Here is a 14,955-nt window from a genome sequence, read left to right on the forward strand (position 1 = left end):
TCCCAACTGGGGAACTGCCTAGTGGAGCTGTGAGAAGAGGGCCACCATCTTCCAGACTCCAGATCCACTGACAGCTTGCACTGTGCACCTGGAAAAGCTGAAGACCCTCAATGCCAGCCTGTGAAAGCAGCCGGGAGGGAGGCTGTCCCCTGCAAAGCCATGGGGGCAGAGCTGCCCAAGACCATGGGAACCCACCTCTTGCATCAGCATGACCTGGATGTGAGACCTGGAGTCAAAGGAGATCATTTTGGAGTTTTAAAATTTGACTGCCCTGCTGGATTTCAGACTTGCATGGGCCCTGTAACCCCTTGGTTTTGGCCAATTTCTTCCATTTGAAACGGCTGTATTTACCCAATACTTGTACCCCCATTATATCTAGGAAGTAACTAGCTTGCTTTTGATTTTATAGGCTCATAGGTTGAAGGGACTTGCCCTGTCTCAGATGAGACTTTGGACTGTGGAATTTAGGGTTAATGCTGAAATGAGTTGAGATTCTGGGGGACTGTTGGGAAGGCATGATTGGTTTTGAAATGTGAGGACATGAGATTTGGAGGGGCCAGGGATGGAATGATATGGTTTGGCTCTGTACCCACCAAAATCTCAACTTGAATTCTATCTCCCAGAATTCCCATGTGTTGTGGGAGGGACCCAGGGAGAGGTAATTGAATCATGGGGGCTGGTCTTTCCCATGCTACTCTCGTGATAGCGAATAAATCTCACAAGATCTGATGGGTTTATCATGGGTTTCTGGTTTTGCTTCTTCCTCATTCTCTCTTGCCACTGCCATGTAAGGAGTGCCTTTCACTCTCTGCCATGATTGTGAGACCTTCCCCAGCCACATGAAACTGTAAGTCCAATTAAACCTCTTTCTTTGTAAATTTCCCACACTTGGGTATGTCTTTATCAGCAGCATGAAAATGGACTAATACTAAAATCTATTAATTTTTTTAAATGAAGCTAAAAAAAAGACAATCTACAAAGGCTGGGTGCGGTGGCTCAAGCCTGTAATCCCAGCACTTTGGGAGGCCAAACAGGGCGGATCACCTGAGGTTGGGAGTTCGAGACCAGCCTGGCCAACGTGGAGAAACTCCGTCTCTACTAAAAATACAAAATTAGCCAGGCATGGTGGCGCATGCCTGTAATTCCAGGTACTCGGGAGGCTGAGGCAGGAGAATTGCTTGAACCTGGGAGGCAGAGGTTGCGGTGAGCTGAGATCAGGCCATTTCACTCTATCCTTGGCAACAAGAGTGAAACTCCATCTTAAAAAAAAAAAAAAAAAAGAAGCTAAAAAAAAAAATCTACAGACTGAGTGAAAATACTTGCAAACTATATATGTTAAATATAGCCAGCAAAGGACAAGTATATAGAATTTTTAAAGACCCCCTCAAAACTAACAGTTTAAAAAATCCAATTTAAAAAATGAGCAGAAGACATGACAGACATTTAACCGAAAAAGATATATAGTTGGCAGATAAGCACATGAAAAGAATGTTCCACATCACTAGCCATGGAAATGCAAGTTAAAACCATGATGAGACCTTACTATCCATCTATCAGAATGGGAAAAAAAGAAGAAACCACCAAAGCTGGTGAAGATGAAGATGAGGAGAGACTGGGTCACTCATAAATTGTTGGTGGGAGTGTAAAATGGTACAGTTATTGTGGAAAACAGTTTGACAATTTCTTCAAAAATGAAACATGCAACTACTATGCTACAAGTGGCACTTGCACATTTTTCCCAGAGAAATGAAAACTTACCTATCTTCACACAACACCTGTACACAAATGTTTGTAATGACTTTGTTCATAATAGCCAGAAACTAGACACAACTCAGATATCTTTCAATGGGTAAATGGTTAAACTGTAGTGGATTCAAATTTTTCTAGCAGGGCCAGCCACAGTGGCTCATTCCTATAACCCCAGCACTTTGGGAGGTCAAGGCAGGAGGATTGCTTGAGGCCAGGAGTTTAAGATCAGCTTGGGCAACATAGACCCCATCTCTAAAAAAAAAAAATTAAAAAATTAGCCAGGCATGGTTGTGCATGCCTGTAGTCCTAGCTACATGGGAGGCTGTGGTGGGAGGATCACATGAGCCCAGGAATTTGAGGCAACAGTGAGTTCTGATTGTGCCACTGCACTTCAGTCTGGGCAACAGAGCAAGACCCTGTCTCAAAAAACAAAGCAGGTTTTCCAGTTCTTACTGAGAGGCACCCATGAGGACTGGAGAAGAATAAACTATAGATAGATGCAACAACTTGGATGAATCTCCAGGGAATTATGGTGCTAGAAAAAAGTCAATCCCTGAAGGTTACATAGTGTGTAATTCCATTTATGTATCATTTTTGAAAAAACAAAATTACAGAAATGGAGAGCAGATTAGTTGTTCCAAGGGTTAGGGTTGAGTGGGTAGAGGGAAGTAGATATGGCTATAAAAAGAACATTGGGAGGATCCTTGTAGTGGTGAACTGTTGACTTCTTCTCGACTATATGAATGCCAGTATCATAATTGTGACATTATACTACAGTTTTGCAAGATGTTACCATTGGGGGAAACTGGTGAAAGGTACGTAGGACCTCTCTGTATTAATTCTAATAACTGCATGTGACTTTACTGTAATCTCATAATAAAAAATTGAATTAAAAAGTTAAATGAATAGATAGGAAAAAATATATATCCTAATGTCTAAGCCACACCTTTTACATCAAAAGATTTTTAGACCTTTTGAATCAAAATGTCTAAGGGTGGGACTAGGTATTAATATTTATAAGATTTTCAGATGATTCCAGTGTGCAGCCAAGTTTGAAAACCAGTGTCTTGGCCGGGCGCGGTGGCTCAAGCCTGTAATCCCAGCACTTTGGGAGGCCGAGGCGGGTGGATCACGAGGTCAGGAGATCGAGACCATCCTGGCTAACATGGTGAAACCCCGTCTCTACTAAAAAAATACAAAAAACTAGCCGGGCGTGGTGGCGGGCGCCTGTAGTCCCAGCTACTCGGAGGCTGAGGCGGGAGAATGGCGAACCCGGGAGGTGGAGCTTGCAGTGAGCCGAGATCGGGCCACTGCACTCTAGCCTGGGCCACACAGTGAGACTCCGTCTCAAAAAAAAAAAAAAAAAAAAAAAAAAAAAAAAAAACCAGTGTCTTAGCCACCTGTGTGGAGCATGAGGAGCCAGCGTAGGAGGCCGTGGACCGTGGAGAGCTTTGGGGCTGTACACATCAGTGCAGACGAGTGGTGTGGTTTTGGGCAAGCCATTTAAACTCATGTAGCCTTGGGCTCTTCTTTGTAAATTGGTTATAACCTGTCCTTACTTCCCAGAACTGATTTGAAGATCAAGGAGAAAATGTAGGTTAAGTGTTTTATAAATTGTAAAGTGTAATGTAAATGTCCTGATCAACAGGCAATGCATATTGTACATATGTACAGATATGTGTGTTTTTAAATATGTACTGTATGCAGATATTTTCATGCTTAGTATCTCATTTAATCTCATCAACAACTCAGCAGTGTAAGAGTTGTGATCCTAATTTTATAACGAGAAGCCTGAGGCACACAAAAGGTAATAAATAATAATACTTTTGGCTTTAGCAGTCCAGATTCTGTTCCAGCAAAACTCCATCTGCCATAGTTTACCCAACAGAGGTGGTTGTCAAGGTCACTTAGATTTAAAAGTAAGTCCCTGCTTTCAAGTCTAAGAGACTTAAATGAATATGTAAATAAAATTCCTGTAAGGGCAATTTTGGTTGCATTATCTGGGTCATCGTCTGAATTGTGCACTTCACTTTGCCAATATAGATGAAGCTAAGCATAAGAGAGAAAAATGGATGTTGAGAATGAGAAAGCGCCTGATTCCCAAATAATTTATGCCCAGAAGAAGTGAGAGGCCACCTGGGATAAGAACAAGCTAGGACTTGTGGCATCCCATTAGTGAATGTTAAATCCCTTTTAATGCCTGTGTTTGATTTCAAAGGTAGTTAAAAAACACATTAAGTATGGAAAAAGCTGATTCTGGCACCAGGCTTTCACCAAGTAAAAAGAATGACAATGTAAAGGAGAAGGAAGCTATTCTCTTTGTATGTGCTTCTGTTATAAATTAAATTAATTAAATTACTGGCACATTTGTAAAAATAAAGTCAAAGCAGGATCCATTCAAAATATAACAGAAAACTGAGACAATTTTATGTTTAAAAGTCCATATATGCAACTGGAAATGTCTAGTTCAAATGTCTAGATGCTTTTTTGGATTATTAAGACAATTACTTGATTGACCAGCTGTGTTTATATAAATAGAGACCAAGTAATTCAAGGTCTTCTACCTCCCAAATGGATTTGGAGCACGGGATCAGCCTCAGAAGTGGCCATTTGGCAAAGTTTTTCTAATGATCTTCCAAGAATTTAGAGCTTTGCATAAACTAGCTACCCACCATCTTTCCACCTCTGAAGAACATTTTTTCATTCACTTTGAGTTTGCTGGTTCCCAGTTAAATTAAATCCTTAAAATTCTGGTTCAATGAATTAGGGGCAACTCTCCAAATGAATCTTAAGAGATCGGAGAAGGTATAATTAAAGTCAGTGGGCAGCTGGGTTGAGTGGCTCACGCCAGTAATCCCAGCACTCTGGGAGGCCAGGGTGGGGATGGCTTGAGCTCAGGAGTTTGAGACCAGCCTGGACAACATGGTGAAACCGCATCTCTACCAAAAACACAAAAATAAGCTGGGTGTGGTGGCATGTGCCTGTGGTCCCAGCTACTTAGGAGGCTGAGGTGGGAGGATCCCTGGAGCCTGGGAAGTCAAGGCAGCAGTGAGCCATGATCACACCATTGCACTCCGGCCTGGGTGACAGAGCTAGACCTTGCCTCAAGAAAAAAAAAAAAAAAAAAAAAAGGTATTTTTGTATTTCTGCATCCTATTCTGTTTTTCCTTTTGAAACCAAGAAGAAACCTTTCTACTGGCCCAGGTCTTGGAGAGAGATGGCTGGTTTCAGTCCTAACTTAAGGATGTCTGAGCCTTGAAGAAGTTACACAAAGCATTTCACTGTTCTTGATCTTATTTTCCTAACTGGTGAAATGGTACTGATGTGGTTTGGCTTTCTCTTTCTCACCCAAATCTCGTGTTGATTGTACAACATGAGAAAACTTAAATAGACAGGGAAAAAATATATATCCTAATGTCCAAGCCACACCTTAGACCTTTTGAATCAAAATCTGTAAGGGTAGGACTAGGTATTAATATTTAAGTTTTTCAGATGATTCCAATGTGCAGCCAGTTTTGAAAACCAGTATCTTAGCCAACTGTGTGGAGCATGAGGCATCAGTTTTAATGTTAATTGAACTAACATCACCTGGGATTCAGACGGTGGAAGAGAGTCTCAAACTTTAATATTTATGTGAAACACCTGAGGATCTTGCCAAAAATGTAGATTCTGATTTTGCATCTCTCACGTTTTCAAGTGAGGCAGATGCTGCCCCCCTGGGACCACATTATAAGTAGCATGACAATGGAATTTCCCGCAGGGAAAATAATCTCATGCCCCTAGCTAAACCTGAACTTCACTCTGCTAATTTTCAGTTTTGTTCTGTTCCTAAGGAAGGCAATTTCTTTTTTTTTTTTTTTTTTTGAGACGGAGTCTCGCTCTGTCGCCCAGGCTGGAGTGCAGTGGCCGGATCTCAGCTCACTGCAAGCTCCACCTCCTGGGTTCACGCCATTCTCCTGCCTCAGCCTCCTGAGTAGCTGGGACTACAGGCGCCCGCCGCCTCGCCCGTCTAGTTTTTTGTATTTTTAGTAGAGACGGGGTTTCACCGTGTTAGCCAGGATGGTCTCAATCTCCTGACCTCGTGATCCGCCCGTCTCGGCCTCCCAAAGTGCTAGGATTACAGGCTTGAGCCACCGAGCCCGGCCGATTTTCTTTAAAGAAACAAACTGATATGGTTTGGCTCTGTGTCCCCTCCCAAATTTCATCTCGAATTGTCATCCCCATGTTCCGGTGAAGGGACCTGGTGGGAGGTGGCTGGATCACGGGGGCAGTTTCCCGTATGTTGTTTTCACGAGAGTGAGTGAGTTCTCACGAGATCTGACAGCTTAAAAGTGTGTGGCGCTTCCCTCCTCGTTCTTTCTCTCCTGCTTCGGCGTGGTGTAGGCGTGCTTGATTCCTCTTCGCCTTCCACCATGAGTCTAAGTTTCCTGAGGCCTCCTAGCCATGCTTCCTGTACAGCCTGCGGAACTGTGAGTCAATTAAGCCTTTTCTTCATAAATAAGTGTGTGGCGCTTCCCTCCTCATTCTTTCTCTCCTGCTTCGGCGTGGTGTAGGCGTGCTTGATTCCTCTTCGCCTTCCACCATGATTCTAAGTTTCCTGAGGCCTCCTAGCCATGCTTCCTGTACAGCCTGCGGAACTGTGAGTCAATTAAGCCTTTTCTTCATAAATGACCCAGTCTCGGGTAGTTCTTTATAGCAGTGTGAGAACGAACTAATAAAGGTACTAAGAAAAACGACATGGAAAGCCATTTGGCAATCTTTTGTGAACTTCCTGGCATCAGCCTGGGTCCCTGTGGATTGGGGTTTCTGCGTGGACACCTAGCAGGGCAGTATTTAGGCAGTACCTGCTACTGTTTCCAATGGATACTTCCCCTCTGCTCTTCTTGTTACCATCTTCCTGGCTATCAGGGACCACCTGGCTCTTCTCATCTTTTCAATTCCTTCTCCCTCCTTCTCTGATCTTGCACTTCACCCTGGCTCTTAGATTGCCAAATTCCATGCTATTCCTTAGCAAACTATCAGTAGCTCTCAATATATGAAACTATTGAAAAACTGAATTAGATACAGGCTATTTCCCTATCACTAAATTTGAACTGCCAGTGTTGGTGACAGTCATCCTTCACAGCAGCACTTTGCAGTTACAAAGCACCATTGCCCCTCCTTTGTCACATTTGATTCTCACAAGTAGCCTAGAAGAAAGACTACTAGGTGGGTGTTTAACAGTATTCTCTTTTTATAGATGGGCAAACTGAACTCAGTTTTGTGTTGGATTTAGTTGCTGTGCACATAGCACTGTGTCTAGTGCATTGGGAGTACATAAGAGACTATTCCTTATGGCAGGATGATAAAAGCAGACAAAGGAAGCCTCCTTTTTTTTTTTTTTTTTTTTTTTTTTTTGAGATGGAGTCTCAATCTGCCACCCAGGCAGGAGTGCAGCGGCACAATCTTGGCTCACTGCAACCTCCGCCTCCCAGGTTCAAGCAATTCTCTGCCTCAGCCGGAAACCTCTTTTAAGCACCTGACTTCAATTCAGTACAATGAACAGAATGAGTACCCACTTGCTCCACACACTGCCAGCTCCTGAGGGTGGGCGGGTGCAAAGTAAAAATGCATAAGCCCTGCTGTCAAATTGTTTATGGTTTGAGGTGGGGATGGTTGTCAGATTTAGCAAATCTAGATAATGATGCCCAGTTACATTGGAATTTCAATAAATAATTTTTCAGTGTAAATATGAACCATGCAACTTTTGGGGGCAGTATGTTAATTGACAACCCTTCATGGGAGAAGAAAGACTAAAAGTCTGAAATTATGATGATAATAGTAGGGACTCTGGGAAGATTTCCTGGAGAAAGTAACAGCTGAGTTGGATCTTAATGCTGCAGAGGCCACAGAAGGAGATAGGTACAGGAGGCACAATGGAGTCTGGGAAGTTAGGGAATGGAGATCTTACTATTTTAGTCTCAGTTTTCTCATCTGTAAAATGGGTATAATAATAGTACCAACCTTGTCAGGTTGTTGTGAGGATAAAATGAGTTTACATTCATAAGGCACTTAGGGGAATGCCTGGTACAGAGTGAGTGAGTGGTGATGATAAAACTAACGAGATCAGTGGAAAAAGGTGAGAAAGAGGGGCTGGGCACAGTGGCTCATACCTGTAATCCCAGCACTTAGGGAGGCTGAGGTGGGTGGATCACTTGAGGCCAGGAGTTGACCAACCTGGCCAGCATAGCAAAACCCTCTCTCTACTAAAAATACAAAAAAATTAGCCAGGCATGGTGATGCATGCTTGTTACCCTAGCTCCTCAGAAGGCTGAGGCATGAGATAGCTTGAACCCGGGAGGTGGAGGTTGCAGCGACCCGAGGTTGCACCGTTGCACTCCAGCCTGGGCAACAGAGTGAGACCCTGTCTCAAAAAAGAAAAAAAAACACATTCCAGAGATTCAAGTTATTACTGGACTGGACTAACTGGAGGAGCAGAGCCATGAGGCAGAGGGAGGAGAAAAAGAATGACATTCCCAATGGGGTTGAGTGAGAAAAGTGGGAGTCTGGGAAGAGGCAAAGAGAAGTAGGTTTCAGAGAAAGTGATCAATTCTATTTGTAACTGAGTGCCCAGTCTATGTGAAGAGATGTGGCTGGAATTAAATACAGGCTCTAAACAAAAGGCCACAGTCAGGTGTAGAGGTCTGGGAGGCTTTAGATTGGAGGGGAGGAAAGCCAAGGACATGTATTATGAAATCTCCAAAAGCCTGAATGAGAGATGAAAAAGAATGCTGAGGTCACCACCTGGCCAGTGCTCTACTTGCAACTCTGATTTTCTTTGATTTAACTTATACTCAGTAAGGCAATCCCATAAAACCCAGGGCAACCATGAAATTCCACAAAGTTACAGACCTGCATATATGCTTGGATGGGTGTGGGCTGACCTGGAAGGCAGACCTCAGAGAGAACTGAGAAACCAGGGAACTGGGGTGAAGGAAGAAGTCACTTTTTGCTTTCTACCTTTTTATTACTTTTATTTTTCTCTCCAAGTATGAATTTTTTTGTTTGTTTTTTTGTTTGTTTGTTTTGTTTTGTTTTTGAAACTAGGTATTGCTCTTGTTGCCCAGGCTGGAGTGCGATGGCGTGATCTTGGCTCACTGCAACCTCTACCTTCTGGGTTCGAGCGACTCTCCTGCCTCAGCCTCCCAGGTAGCTGGGCTTACAGGTGCCTGCCACCATGCCTGGCTAATTTTGGCATTTTTAGTAGCGATGGGGTTTCATCACGTTGGCCAGGCTGGTTTTGAACTCCTGACCTCAGGCAATCCACCCACCTCAGTCTCCCAAAGTGTTGGGATTACAGGCATGAGCCACCGTGCCTGCTGAAATTTTTTTCAAAAATCTTAAAAACTAGAGATGTTGGTAAACTAGTGTAAGAACCTGCAAAAGGTGGCTCCTATTTGCATTTTATTCTTTCATCATCCTGGAATGACTTTTGTGGACATCTGTGACTTTGGTCATTTTCACCCCTGGAAACAAGACTCTATGCCTCAGGATGCCTCCACTCACGCTTTGGATGTGTCCATAGAATCTTAAGAAATATTGCTCCAACGATTGTACACATTTTTCTTTTACTTTAGGTTGGGGTACAAGTGCAGGCTTTTTATATAGGTAAACTTGTGTCACAGTAATTTGTTGTACAGATTATTTTGTCACCCAGGTACTAAGCCCAGTACCCAATAGTTATTTTTTCTGCTCCTCTCCCTCCTCCCACCCTCAAGTAGACCCCAGTGTCTGTTGTACCCTTCTTTGTGTCCATGAGTCCTCCTCATTTAGCTCCCACTTATAAGTGAGAACATGTGGTATTTGGTTTTCTGTTCCTGTGGTAGTTTGCTAAGGATGATGGCCTCCAGCTCCATCCATGTGCCTGCAAAAGGCATGATCTCATTCTTTTTTATGGCTGCATAGTATTCCATGGTGTATATGTACCACGTTTTCTTTGTCCAGTCTGTCATTGATGGGCATTTGCTATTGTGACTAGTGCTGCAATGAACATTTGCGTGCATGTGTCTTTATGGTAGAATGATTTATATTTCTCTAGGTGTATACCCGGTAATGGGATTGTTAGGCCGAATGGTGGTTCTGTTTTTAGCTCTTTGAGGAATTGCCATACTACTTTTCACAATGGTTGAACTAATTTACACTCCCACTAACAGTGTATAGGTGTTCTCTTTTCTCCACAACCTCACCAGCATCTGTTATTTTTTGACTTTTTAGTAATAGCCAATTTCACTGGTGTGAGATGGAATCTCATTATGGTTTTGATTTGCATTTCCCTAATGATCAGTTGTACACATTTTTCATTTCTCTCTTTGCCTGATGTCTGCTTCAGTCTCTCCATAGACTTGGATTGTGGGAACCATTTGTCAATGCTGTGTTAAAATCCCTTAGACACCTGTCTGAGCCTAGCCCAAAGTACTAGCCCAGGATCCTGGTCCCCAGAAAGTACAAAAGGAGAGTCACTTAGGAGTCCTAGGATTTTCCACATCTGGTAATGGACATGGGAGAAAGAGTGAGAGAAGAAGGGAAAAACTGTCTATTCCCTATAGTTACTGCTGTACTGTTCCAAAAAGAGAGAAGAGGCCATGGACATGAACCGTTTTTACTCACAACATGTCTGACACCAAATGTGTGGGATTTCCCCTAATTTTTCACACCAATCAATTTACCAACTCTTTAGACATCAGCTGGGTGTCCTGCAATTCAATTCAATCCAAACATTAAGTACTTAGAGTTGGCACAGACCCCACAGGTTAAGGGCTCAGTCCTACAAAACTGTCCCCCATGCTGGGCAAGGCGTCAGAGCCCAGCATTGAGAAGTGGTGGACTTGTGGGTTGGTAAGAATTATAATAGTATAGGTTTGAAAAAGAAAGTTTGTTAGAAAAAACTCTGCAGAAGACTGCAATAGAGGCCGGGCGTGGTGGCTCACACCTGTAATCCCAGCACTTTGGGAGGCCAGGGTGGGTGGATCACTTGAGGTCAGGAGTTCAAGGCCAGCCTGGCCAACATGGCAAAACCCCAACTCTACTAAAAATACAAAAATTAGCCAGGTGTGGTGGTGGGCGCCTGTAATCCCAGCTACTTGGGAGGCTGAGGCATGAGAATTGCTTGAAACCCAGGAGGCAGAGATTGCAGTCAGCTGAGATCGTGCCACCGTACTCCAGCCTGGGCCACAGAGCGAGACTCCATCTCAAAAATAAATAGAAAAAAATTAAAATGTATAAAAGATAAGTGCAACTTGGTGCCTCAGTGAGAGGACTGAGTGTGCCGCAGTGGGTTTTTTCCTTAGGAGCATTTATGGACCTTAAAGCAGAAGCTTAAGGGTAATTTGGACCATGTTAGCCACGTAGGTCATGATAAATGGTTACATTTGTAGACATTTTCGTCCACAAATGTAGACGTCCTGATGTCAGCATGGTTGCGCAATGAATTTCGGTATAGCATTCTGGAGATGTATAGGAATTCTAATTTTTTATAAATTTTGGGTGGGGGGTGGGAAGACCTGGTACCAGTGCCTGCTTTAGATAATAGGGAAGTCTAGTTACTTCTCATTTCCCCAGATAAGGAGTTTTGCCTCCAGAGGGCCTGCTAGATAGTCACCAGGTAGTCTTCATTTCCTTCTAAATTCCTCAGATGAGGAGTTTTTTTCTCTGGGGCCTCTTCAGTGGTCACCAGGTGATTGCCCTCTCCTCACTCCACTTCAGATGCTAGTTACAGGTCCAAGGTTTCCACCTGCACTTCTGACCAATCGCCTGTAAACTGGGGGTTCCTGTGACCCCCTCTTCAGGTTTGATAATTTGCTATAATGACTCATAAAATCAGAAAGATGCTTTACTATTATTGGTTTTTTATACAGGATACAACTCAAGAACAGCCACATGGGAGAGAGGTAGAGCATAGGGTGAGGTATGGGGAAGGGGTGTGGAGCTTCCTTGCCCTGTTGGAGTGTAGCACCCTTCCAGCGCCTCTGTGTGGTCTCCAACACCAGCTCCAAACCCCATCACTTCAGGGTTTTTATGGATGCCGCGTTACTTAGGCATAATTGATTAAATCATGGTTGTTGGTGATTAGCTCAATCTCTAGCTCCTTTTCTCTCCCTGGAGGTCTGAGGGTAGAGAGGGAGGCTGGAATTTCCAAACCTCCGATCCTGCCTTGGTCTTTCCGGCAGCCAACACCCATCCTGAAGCTACCTAGGCGCCCCCACCAGCAGTCTTTCATTAGCATACAAAAGAAACTCTCATCACCCCAAAGATTCCAAGGGTTTAGGAGCTGTGTGCCAGGGGCAAAGGCCAGAGGATTTTTTTTTTTTTTTTTAATATCACAGTGGACAAGTAGGAAACTGGAACAGAATGAGAGTTTTATAAACTGTAGGAGTGCAAAGATTAATAATCCAATTTAGTCAACATTTTTTAGTTGAGAAAACAGAAGCTCTTGGTTGGGAAGTGACTTGCCCAAGGACACACAGCTGACAAATGGGGAGCTGAGACCACTGTAACATTTTCCAGTTTCTGGTCTTGCACTCTCTCCACATTATTAAAGCCTCCAGTTCAGCTACGTGCAACTCAGCACATCCAAAGCCTTTGCACTGCCTGCTTTTTAATCCTTTAAGAATCTCTTAAAGAGGAACAGACTTGTCTGCGGGTACCAGTGACCTGGCATGAGCATTCCTTTTGCAGGAACAGTGTTATGTTCTCCACAAAGAGTAGGTGTGAGTCACCTCCAGTCACAGCCAAGCCAGCGTCTCTCACAATATTGTGGAAAAAGGCCCCACACATCAAAACTGTCTTTTTAGAAAACAGCCAGATTTGTGCTCGGAGAAGAGCTCTGGCCCTGGTCCGAGCTCCCAGGGATCCCTCTTTGGGCCCCAGCTTTTCTTTTATTTTTTAACCAGTCATCTTTTATGTGGAGGTTAATTCTCATTAGGATATAAAAGGATTCAGCAAGGATCACATTCCTCAAGGACTGGTGTGGGCAAAGGAGGTCGTGGTCAGGGTGGCAGAGCCTGCTGTCTGCAGGCGCCTCTTCAGTGGTACTTGCATAGCTGCTTATACTTGAGCTCCTTGCAGGAAAGGCAGTAGCTGAAGAGCAGGTAAGCTGCCAGTACCATGGAAACCTGAGACATCCTTTCTTCACGTCCATGTACTAGTTGTAGTACCAGTAGTAACCTCTTTGAAATGCTCCAGCAGTGCCACTAGGGGTGAAATCTCGCATCAGTATCCAGCTTGGCAGCTCCCCGAGTTTGACATCCAGGAGTTTCTTCTCCTTCACTGGTACAAGTGATGCCATCTTGGAATGCCACCTGTGGGGCCCAGCTTTTCTTTCAGTGTTAAGAAGCTTGAATGGCTAATCGCACCTCACCAGGAGGTCTGATGGCACTGAGGAGGCTTCCCCCAGGTAAGGCCCAAATTAGTGAATGGCAGAGGCTCACAGCTAGAACAAAGAGAACGTGAAGCAGGATGAAGAGCATGGCAGAGACTGATAGTTGTCTAGGAAAACATTCCCCTCCTTCAACATTAATGAAGTTGTAGCTGGGTGTAGGGCTGCCCAGTTGGAGGCTGCATTACCAATCTCCCTTGCAGCTAAGTGTGGCCGTGTGACTAAGTTCAGGCCAGTGAGGGGTGCATGGAAGTGCTAAATGCAACTTCTGAGTCATCTTCAATGTAAAGAAGCTCCTTGTCCCGGAGCAGCTCTCTTCCTTCTTTTTTTTTTTTTTTTTTTTTTTTTGAGACGGAGTCTTTGCTCTGTCGCCTGAGCTGGAGTGCAGTGGCCGGATCTCAGCTCACTGCAAGCTCCGCCTCCCGGGTTTACGCCATTCTCCTGCCTCAGCCTCCCGAGTAGCTGGGACTACAGGCGCCCGCTACCACACCCGGCTAATTTTTTGTATTTTTTGGTAGAGACGGGGTTTCACCGTGTTAGCCAGGATGGTGTCGATCTCCTGACCTTGTGATCTGCCCGTCTGGGCCTCCCAAAGTGCTGGGATTACAGGCTTGAGCCACCGCGCCCGGCCTCTTCCTTCTTCCCTTGAGCTGAATATGAACGTGCCTGTGGCCTAGCACTAACTGTGCAGACAAGGACAATGCCCTTGGTGATGGCAATAGGATGGAGGGAACCTGGGTTCATCAGTGACTGCATGTAGAAAAAGCCTTCACCAACGTGGACCTCAGCATTGTTAGTGACAGAGGAACAAACCTCCATCTCCTTTGAACTATTTTTGAGGTCTTTGGATACAGTAACGTATCCTTTACTCTGACTTCACAAATGAAAAGGTCTTGGCTATTTCATATTATCAGGAAGCTGTAATTTCCATACCCAATTATAAATGACCAGGGATTTGACAATTCATTTATATTCCTGTTGCTTGGGACTCAGATCATGCTCTTCCACAGAATCAATGTGATTCATGGTGACACATGTCATCCCCAGACTCAATTAACTCATAGCCTCAGGTCAGGGTCTAAGGAGCAAGGAAAGAGTCACGGTAGAGATTATGATCCTCCAATGACCAGACAACCCCATGCCCATTCTGCCTACGCTTCTGGCCTGCCTGACTTCCAGGTTGCTACATACCAGGCCTCAGATTGCCACCTCCCCTACAATTCAACCAAATGCCTAACTTGGTCTCATTTCATGTAGAAATAAAAAAAGCAATCTGTCTGAACTGATTTATGCTGACAGGATTTTTATCTAAGAAAATCTATGTAATTCACTATGGTGGACTTAGAAAAGTTTGGGTTCTATACAGTACATTTATTGCAGTGCAGTTGTGGTCTATAAGCATGCTTCCATCTGTCTAGGCAATTAGGTTATCCTACTGACCACATTTACTTCCTGCAGACAAAGTTTAAAATGGAAAGGACCTTAAAGGAGAGTGAGGCAGGGAAATAATTTCAAAAGGCAAGCAGACACTTGGCTGCCTAGTCCAATTGCTAGGAGACTAGATTGCATTTATGGAGTATGGAAAGTAAAGGAGTGATCTGGAAACACAAGAGCTGGTGTAAGTGCTTTGTACCATATCCATAAGAATTGGGTTCAAGAAACAGAATCCATTCTGAATACTGTAGACAGGAAGAGAATTTTAACACATGGAATCTTACAAATTTTGCTTACCAAAATAGTTGTGAAGTGGGAGTGCTTCACATATTATCTCATTTAATCTGGAGACTATCTCT

The 14,955-nt window shown here is 44.0% G+C and overlaps 1 pseudogene; it reads right to left on the reverse strand.

Annotated features, from left to right (window-relative positions):
• Positions 1-12,489: 12,489 nt before the first annotated feature.
• LOC126936805 (ATP synthase subunit f, mitochondrial-like) lies at positions 12,490-13,072 on the reverse strand (annotated as a pseudogene).
• Between the last annotated feature and the right edge of the window lie 1,883 nt (positions 13,073-14,955).

The sequence above is a fragment of the Macaca thibetana genome, chromosome 15 (assembly GCF_024542745.1).
Source record: "Macaca thibetana thibetana isolate TM-01 chromosome 15, ASM2454274v1, whole genome shotgun sequence".
Lineage (NCBI taxonomy): Eukaryota > Metazoa > Chordata > Mammalia > Primates > Cercopithecidae > Macaca > Macaca thibetana.